Raw genomic sequence first — 9,232 nt, 5'->3', positions numbered from 1 at the left:
GAGTGCTCACAAAACAGTTATTTATTAAGTACCTACTATGTGGCAGGAGCTGTTCCTGGATTATGGGAGTGACCAAGGCAAATGCATTTCTTTCTTGCTGTGTTAGTTTGCTAAAGCTGCCATAACCAAATACCACAGACCAGGTTCTACCCAATAGGGAAAATCCACTTCCATGTTGGGTCCCAGAGATGAAGTTCTTTTATCACCAAAGGGAGTGGAACAAAACATTCTTTGATGATGGCAGCCCAGGCACAATGCCCAGTGTCCTGACCCTCTGTGCACCTGAGGCCAGGTAGACACAGAGACCCAGATCAGAGCAGACTGGTCAAGTGCCCGCTGGGCTCATTCCTCATTAGCAGGAGGCATTGACTGTGGGCGCCATGGTGGATAGAGCCTTGTACTTTAGAACAAGTTCTGAAGTGGAGACGGAGAACACAGGCCCCCTAGAAAGTGGGCGTGTCAGTGCAGACCAGCAGGACAAGAGCTGGAACGGGGTCTCTGAAGGTGAGCTGCAAAAGCTTGGGGGAAAGTGGGGAGAAATCCACCTGGGTCAACTGAAAGTGGCAAGAAACTCTCATTGGTTCCTCAAGGAGGAGCAGCCGAGACTATGTTGATTGTTCAGGGCAACAGCTCTGAAGTTTCACATTCCTGAGAATTTCTCTGAGAGACTGTCATACATGCAGGGGATGGAGCCTCACTTGGTGGGAAGCACTCAGTAAGGGAGGTCTGCGATGGGACCCTGGAACTAGCATTCTGAAGAGCACTGCGTTCCCCATCCCCCCCATATTTAGGCTGTAGGTGGATTGCTGCTGATCATATACTTCGAGGAATTCCGCATTGCCCAAATACAATAGGACTTAACTGGATGATAGCTCATGTGTAGTCATTCTGTTCCTTGTCATTTTAGTTGTTTTTGACTTATTATTTTGGGTCACAAAAGTCTCTAGTTTGAGCAGCTGTGCAGATATTGATATGTATACATCTGGGCCAGGTGGACCCTGTCTGACTAGCTCAGTCAGCATTCTGCTGCCTGGAGTGGGCAAAGCCAATTTAGACTGCTGACTTACAAGGTGCCCTGGGAGTGGGCTGAGGGTTTCATGAAGACTTTGCTTGGCTCCCAAAGCAACTAGAAGGAAGAGGGAGAGGGCTTTGTTATGTCACTTTAATACAATTTACTCATCACATTTATCGAGAGCACACTCTGTGCCAGGTACTTGTGTTCCCCAGGAGCAGACCCTGAGACAAAGACTGGAAGGCAAGTGGTTTAATGTGTGGTGATCCTACGTAACACCCACAGGGAAGTGAGACAGGAAAGGGAAGGAAACTAGTAAAAAGTTATGGTGAACAGCTGGAGCTCAGTCACACTGCCCCAGCTTACCTGGGATCATGGAGTTTGCCCCCAGGTGAATCCTGATGCACTGGTCACCCAGTTTGGGAATCAATGCAGTGTGTATGCCTATAGTTATCCTAAGTGGGGGTGAGGAAACTGGGTTCTTTCTCTACCAACTCACCACCTGATTGGTCAGGAATGATGCAGTTTCTAAACCTTTCAACCTGGATATGCAGTTTCAGCTTGCAGCTCATGAGAAGTCCCGAGTACTGAGTAAGCCAGCCCTTCTCTGCAACAGGTGAGAGCACCACGGTGCTTCTCACAGCATCCCCTCGCCTCCCACCTTCCCTGGTCCCACTTCCTCTTTTCTTCATTCTCTCTGCCTGAGCTTGCACCTTCCAAGTAAAGCATCAATACTATAATCCCTGCCTCAGGCTCTGCTTTCTAGAGGAGTTGGCCTGATTTGGCTGGGATTTCAGAGACCTGAGTTCAAGTGTCAGTTCTTTGGCTGACTTGCTGTGTCACTTTGGAGAACTGATTTCCCTCTCCCGGGCCTCATTTTTCCCACCTCCAAATGAGGAAGTAGAAGTATGTAATCTCTTAGTTCTCCTGATCTTATAAGATTCCTGAGAAAGAGCTTTGTGAGTTCCCTGCTAAGCAGTAAGCCACAAACCTTTCAACTCAGTCCTGTTTTTCTCCCCCATCATTCTTAACTTAATGAATCTTGTTTTCCTGGGCAATTGTTATTTAAAAGGAAAAAGGAGAACTGGAGAAAGCAAGTTAGGAAACTCAAGGCCTCTATGCCCCAAGGAGATTTTCCTAAAAGAATCGCCCTTTGGGGGGGAGGAGGATAGGGGGTGAACTTACTTTGCAAGGAAATTCAGTTGTTCTAAAATGGCCTTTGAAACCAAAGACTATGGAAAAGTTTAAGGAAAAGCACAAAGTGATTGGGGATAAATCGTTCCATATGAGTTACTGGGTATAATATCCCTCCTTGTACTACTCAACGCTGGGTGAAAGCAGACACTGCATGCTTGGTGTGTGCTAACAGATGTGTGTTTAGGTTTAATGGGATTTTAGAAGAGTCAAGAATTCCCCCAAAGAGTACTTACTCCAATCTGTTCTCTGAGGGTCACAAGAAGCCACTCAAAATCCCACCTCTTTTTTTGTGGCCAAGCCTTAACGGGTTTTATTCGCTTTTCTCTCTATGGTTAAATAATTGGGAAGAATTTGGTGGTAAATAAGAATAAAAATGGTGACAATATTAACATTACTATAAACAATACCGTTTCTTGAATGTGTGGTGCATTTCACTCATTTGGATTTCGAAAAAAGTTCGATAACTTGTCCAAAGTCACATGGCAGTGGAGGTGAAACTGGATTTTGAATCTACTAGGCTCCAAAGTCTGGGCTTTGGTAACTGAGTGCAATAGAAACTGTGTGAATTGGGTAGAAGCCTTTAAAGGTAGCTTCCAATATGATTGTCCAATGAGTGTTTGCTTCTTCGAGTGATAGACAATTAAGCAGCTCTTATGGGCCAGGCCTTGCAGTAGCAAAGAGGGATGGAATATAGCTCCTGCTTTCTGGAAGCTGATGTTTAGGAGGAAAGGTACATCATGGATGAGTCACTGTATACTTTAGACACATGTAATTACCATCCAGCAGATGGGAGTGAATAAAAGGCCAGAGACAATTACAAGGAATAGTGAGGGGCAGAGTCATGCATTGGCAAAGGCCTTGGCTCTGGGGTTGGATCATGGTTAGAAGCCTGACTCCGCTGTTTCCTAGCTGCGTGACTTCAGTCAAGTTACTTAACCTCTCTAAGTCTCAGGTTCAAGGAAGGTAGATCATTTAAAGAGAGTCTTCAAGACTTATAGCACATAGAAATATAGAAGAAAGAAACACATTAAAATTGAAACAGGATTATGGGTGATTTCTTTCTCTCTCTCTATATTTTTTCTATATAAGGGGACAAAATATACACAAAAACAATAGCAAATATTTATGAATTTTAAGGTTGACAGTAGAATTGATTTTTTTTAGGGAGATATCTTTGCTATTTAAGAAAAGCATTTAAATAGGACTTTGGGGGGCACTTGGGTGTCTCAGTTGGTTAAACATCTGCCTTTGGCTCAGGTCATGACCCCAGGGTCCTGGGATCAAGCCCTGCATTGAGCATCCAGCTCAACAGGGAGTCTGCTTCTCCTGCTCTCACTGCCTATCCCCCAGCATGTGCTTTCTCTCTTACTCACTCTCTCTCAAATATATAAATAAAATCTTAAAAAAATAGGATTTTGTTTATGGGGAGGCATAGCCAGAAGCTGGTTCACAGGGAGAGGCTGAAGCAAAGGGAGTAGGTGCTAAATTGTTGTGCATGATCAACCGGGAGATGTTATCTCCCTGGGTACAGAGCAAGGCATGTCGGTGCCCATGGTAGAGTGTGACTCCTTGTTTGACAAATCTGCTTCCTTTTACTCATGGGCACATACTACCCTAGATTTCTCCATCTTTCTTGCCAGGAGGCATAGCTGTGCATTCTAGCCATTGGATCAGGTGGAAATTTCCCATGCTACTTGCAGGCTTGGCCCACAAACACCTTTTACATATGATATCCTTTCTTCCCCTGTTGGCAGACTGGATGTTGAATTCTGATTTTAGAAACTTTTTTTTTTCTTTTCTCTTTTTTTTTTTTTGTGAAAAAAAGTGCCTCTGTGACTTTAAGACAGTGTGCCAGGACGGTGATCTCTTCCTGGGTGTTGCAGCCACTAATCCCTGGAGATGGGGAAGGTGTTCCTGATGGTGGCTCTGAAACAGTTAATGTCATGGTAATGAAAACCTCTGTGCTTAGACCAGATGCTTAGACCCTTCTTCTTTGACTCAGAGTAAACAGTTTATTTATCATTGGTCCTTAAGTTCTCCAGCGGCACAGCTTGCATGGGTTCCTGGAAGTGGTATGACCTTGGTCCTGTTCACATGCTCCCAGTCCTTACTTCCCTCCCGAGTGGCGGGATCTGTGCTGGTAGGGCAGATGGTGATGTTCCCTGGAGAACACAGACCGAGTCTGCTTCTGGCTGTCACAGAGTGTGAGTCGGGACACTGACAAACTGGCACAGGTTCAGCTGAAATATGGAGGGAGGAATTCAGAGCCATCACAACAGCTTCCCTCCCATGTGCTACAGTGTAAGGGCTTGCCTTTGTTATCTTATTTCATCTGCAACAACTCTATAGGCTGGTTCTGTGGGTATTCATGTGTCACATGGATGGAAACCAACATTCAGGGAGGCTAAGCCCTCTGGGCACAAGGTATCATAGTCGCGACAAATCCTGGTTGTTCTACTTCCAGAGCCTTGCTCTTGACCATGGTACTGGGAAGGACGAGGATAGTAATGGGTGATGTTCAGCCTGGGGATGAGAAGGGAGAGACTCAGAGGGATGTCGTTGCTGCCTCGAAACCCCTGAGAGGCAGAGTGATGAACTGAAAAGACCATAGGGCCCGAGAGACCAGGAGCATCCCCGAAGGCACATGGCTCGTAAACAGTGGAGCCAGAACTCTGATCAGGGGCTTCCAACATTTATTTCTGCATCTGTGAAAAGGAAAACAACAAACAACCACTTCACAGAGTTGGTGGGAGGATTAGATGAAGCCATACTTGGAAACCACGTGGGCCTGATGCTTAGTTAAGTGCTCAATAAATATTTAATTTCCACACTACCCTGGTGTTTTTTCCCCCCAAAGAGCTGATGCGTGGAAGAAGAATTTTGTTATATGGCCCTCAACACACTGCAAAGGACAGGTTTCAGAGAGGCAAATTTTGGTTCATATCAAGGTGCATTTTCAATTCTGTTCAACACATTGAATGAGACTCCTACTCAATGCCAAGGCTAGAGTCGCGCATAGCAGGCCGGTGTTGCAGAAATAAGTAAGATGCGGATCCTGACCTCCAAGGGTATCCCACCCCACACGGCAGGCTGGTAAGATGAGAAGGGCCATCACGGGCTCTCTAGAAGGTACCTCCTTCTGTTTGAGGACCTCATCGAGGCTGCCGGGAGAGAGCGTTTCCTGGGTCCTCCAGGGCGTTCTGCGTTGGAGAACAGGCGTTCTGTTCTGGTGGCGGAACAACCAGTTGGCTGTCAGGGACCCTAGTAAGGCAGGCACCAAAGACATTTGGAGTTCTTGTCACCAAATACTGCAGACTGTACATACACACAATACCCAGACTGAGCACGGCACACACCGCGGATTGTCGGAAAGTTCCCCCAGAAGCCTTTTAGAAACTGTTTTCAGCAGCCCAAGGCAGGGAGACAGGGCCTGAGAATAATGTGGGTGCCAAACTTGCTCTAGAATAGGTCCTGAGAGGGGCTGGGTGCTGAGGGCCCCGTTATGTGGGAGGTGGAAATGTAACAGCAAATGTCCTGGCGAGGACAACTCTCCACCTAGACACGAAATGACTTCCTTCAAATCTGAGCTCAAGTGTCACCTCTGCAGAGAAGCCTTCCCTGACTGGCCCCCTGGCCACCCTCTGCCCCCATCTCCCGCATACTTCTCCTTCTCTGTGCTCACTCTGCTCGAATTAATAAACTGCCCGACAGAATGATCATTTTTTCTCCGTGACTAGAGTTGTCAGTCCCATGGGGAGGGCGCCTATTTGTTTAGTTCATCATGGAACTCCTGGCCCACTTGTAAAAAATCTGAGAAATCAAAACCCACTTCCCAGCTTTGGTGGGAGGGTTACATGAGGTAACATTTGGAAAACCTACAGCTCTTGACATGTAGCAGATGCTCCATGAACGTCCATTCCCTTTCCTGCTTTCCTCAGAAGACTATGTGCGGCTTGAGTAGGTTTCCTGTGAGTATTTACCCAGGGAATGAAAAGGCGTGTCTCAGCTTTCTTACCTGTAAAATGGGCTACAGTAACTTCTACCTCATGGCTGCACAGAAGGTGAACGGAGATGAACAGTGGAGGGCTCTTCACACGGGACACCGGGCCTCGCACGTGGCAAGTTCCCAGCTGAGGTGAGCAAGGGGCAGGTGGGGGTTTGTGGGGCATGAGACAGGGAGCCGCCAAGCTCCGCCTCAGGGAGGAAGGGAGCTGAGAAAAACCTGAGAACGAGGACTGCGACCAGGACTTGCCTTGTCACTTACCTCGTCCCCAGCGTCAACACGGGGCTTGAAGCACCATGAGTGAGTGACTCTGCAGAGGAGCGGGTTGACCCTGCTCAGGAGCAGACTGTCCTTGCCACAGGGGGCTCCAAGTTCTAGAATTTTGTTTTTTGTTTTTCTGGATTTATTTATTTTTTATTTTTATTTTTTATTTATATATTTTTAAAAGATTTTGTTTATTTATTCATGAGGGAGGGAGAGAGAGAGACAGAGAGAGAGAGGGAGAGAGAGAGACACACAGGCAGAGGGAGAAGCAGGCTCCATGCAGGGAACCCGATGTGGGACTCAATCCCCGGTCTCCAGGATCACGCCCTGGGCTGCAGGCGGTGCTAAACCACTGTGCCACCGGGGCTGCCCTTTATTTATTTAAAAAAATTTTTTTTAAATTGAAGTTCAATTTGCCAACATATAGTAGAACACCCAGTGCTCATCTCACCAAGCCCCCCTCAGTGCCCGTCACCCAGTCACCCCAACCCCCTGCCCACCTCCCTTTCCACTACCCCTTGTTTGTTTCCCAGAGTTAGGTGTCTCTCATGTTTTGTCACCCTCACTGATATTTTCACTCATTTTCTCTCCTTTCCCTTTATTCCCTTTCACTAATTTTTATATTCCCCAAATGAATGAGACCATATAATGTTTGTCCTTTTCTGATTGACTTATTTCACTCAGCATAATACCCTCCTACGACCCAGCAATTGCACTGCTGGGGATTTACCCCAAAGATACAGATGCAGTGAAACTCCAGGACAGCTGCACCCCGATGTTTCTAGCAGCAATGTCCATAGTAGCCAAACTGTGGAAGGCGCCCCGGTGTCCTTCGGAAGACGGATGGACGAAGAAGCTGTGGTCTATGTATACCCTGGAATATTACTCAGCCATTAGAATTTGCCAGTGGCTTTCCGCAGGTTGGTGCGCGCTGGCAGCCCGGGCGGCCTCTCGGCCCTGCCCCACTTCCCACCTGGAGCACTTCTGTCCACCAGGGCACAGGCAGAAGTGTAAACCCGGCGGGGCACGCCCGCGTGAGGCCCGCAGATCCAGGGCCAGACGCAGGTCCCCGCTGGCCCGCTGGCTGGCGCCTGTGGTCAGAGCTGCAGGACCGCACGCCTGCTTTCCTGGCAGCGCCTGGCTCGGGTGGGACCCCTCCCGGGAGAGGGTGAACGAGTAATGACCCTTGGGATGAGAAGACGGAGGGTCCCGAGCCAGTGTGGTCAGGTGATGCTGCTTCTCCCGCCACCCGCGCCCTGGGCCTCTGCATGGGCTTGCCTGTCCCTCCCCGCAGGGGGCACTCGGCCTCCACCTTGAGGCTGGCTTACTTGGCTCCTTGCCTCTGTCCTTCGAGTCTGTGAGCTCTCTGGGGAGAGGCTCTGTGTCTCCTTCGGTCCCTGGAACATCTGTTGCAGGACGTGTAGGCCGAGCACAGGCCCCCATCTTTCTGGGTGCATCCCTCCCTGCTCCCCCATTGAGTTCCTCTTACACCAACTGCCTGGACAACCCCTCGTGTCTCGGGCCACAGTCCATCTATCTGGCACTGCCTCCTGGAAGGACCACAGGCTTTGGAGCCAGAAAGACTCCGGACCAAGCTTGTCTAGGCCTCATGTGTAAAACTGGGAAGCTAGATCCCGCAGTGTTGTTATAAACATTGGCAACGCTGCATCTAAATCAACTGAATGCATTATTCAATCTTAGTAATCATTAAATAGAAATTCTTATTTAAAACTAAGGTAGGGACGCCTGGGTGGCTCAGTGGTTGAGTGTCTGCCTTTGGCTCAGGGTGTGATCCCTGGGGTCCTGGGATTGAGTCCCACATCGGTCTCCCTGTAGGGAGCCTGCTTCTCCCTCTGCCTGTGTCTCTGCCTCTCTCTCTCTGTATCTCTTGTGAATAAATAAATAAAATCTTTAAGAAAATAAAAATAGGGTAAGCACAGCATTCAGCTTCCAAAACGCACTGCAATCTCAACATGCTAACAGATGTGGAGAAGGTTTTTAAAAGTCCACGATTTCAGCATCCTGCTAGTAGAGTGGACTGAACACAGCCTGTGCAGGTTCTGATGTGGCAGTTGACACAAGGTGACATCCTGGCAGCTCCTCCTGCTTCCAGGAGCTCCTTCTAAAGGCCTGGACTGTTATGCAGCAGGTTTAGGGGTGCCCGAGTGCACAGTCTCAAACCCCCATGGGTGAAGGCAGGGATCAGTTGAGTCCTCTCATTTCAGTCCTTGAGGAAGCCAGCGGAGACATGATAGATGAGAAGCAAGGCATTCCCTTCGGGCACTGCCCCACACCCTGATTTTCACTGGGGAGGCTGTTAGTCTTAGCGTGATGCTTTCTTTAATGTCTTTGTTCAATTTGTACACCTGGGATGGGGCATGAGGACTTCTTGTCCTTCTATTAGGCATCCTTGTGTCTGCTCTGTTGATACTATTATCAGAGTAAAATTAATTAGCCTAGAGACTGTGCTCCTTCTGACTATTTCCTCACCCACTTAGGGTGTTCAGGTTTGAGGGTGCCAGACACGAGACCCTTGAAGCCCGCAGATCCAAGGCCAGATTCAGTTCCCAGACACGAGACCCTTGGCCGCTGTGGCTGTGGCTGTGGGCAGTGGTGCTGGGTTGGGCTGAAGCATGATACTGCTAAAAGTCCACAGCTGGGGAGCTGTCACTAATAGCCACTGGAAACCAGGAAATCCCCCTGTGCTTCTCTGAGCCCCACTGGTGAAAGTTAGTTCTAGGGTTTAGCATCTGACA

At 48.4% G+C, this 9,232-nt stretch overlaps 1 long non-coding RNA gene across 1 annotated transcript in view; it reads left to right on the top strand.

Annotated features, from left to right (window-relative positions):
* The first annotated feature begins 6,018 nt into the window (after positions 1-6,018).
* The window catches only part of LOC111095951, a 52,224-nt gene continuing 49,010 nt past the window's right edge, over positions 6,019-9,232 (top strand). Inside the window, exon 1 of the long non-coding RNA XR_005359752.1 lies at positions 6,019-6,344. This is a non-coding gene — a long non-coding RNA (uncharacterized LOC111095951). The remainder of the gene's footprint in view (positions 6,345-9,232) is intronic.

Source organism: Canis lupus, chromosome 5 (genome assembly GCF_011100685.1).
Source record: "Canis lupus familiaris isolate Mischka breed German Shepherd chromosome 5, alternate assembly UU_Cfam_GSD_1.0, whole genome shotgun sequence".
NCBI lineage: Eukaryota > Metazoa > Chordata > Mammalia > Carnivora > Canidae > Canis > Canis lupus.
Note: the sequence above shows the minus strand (reverse complement) of the source record. Positions and strands in the feature narration are given on the sequence as shown.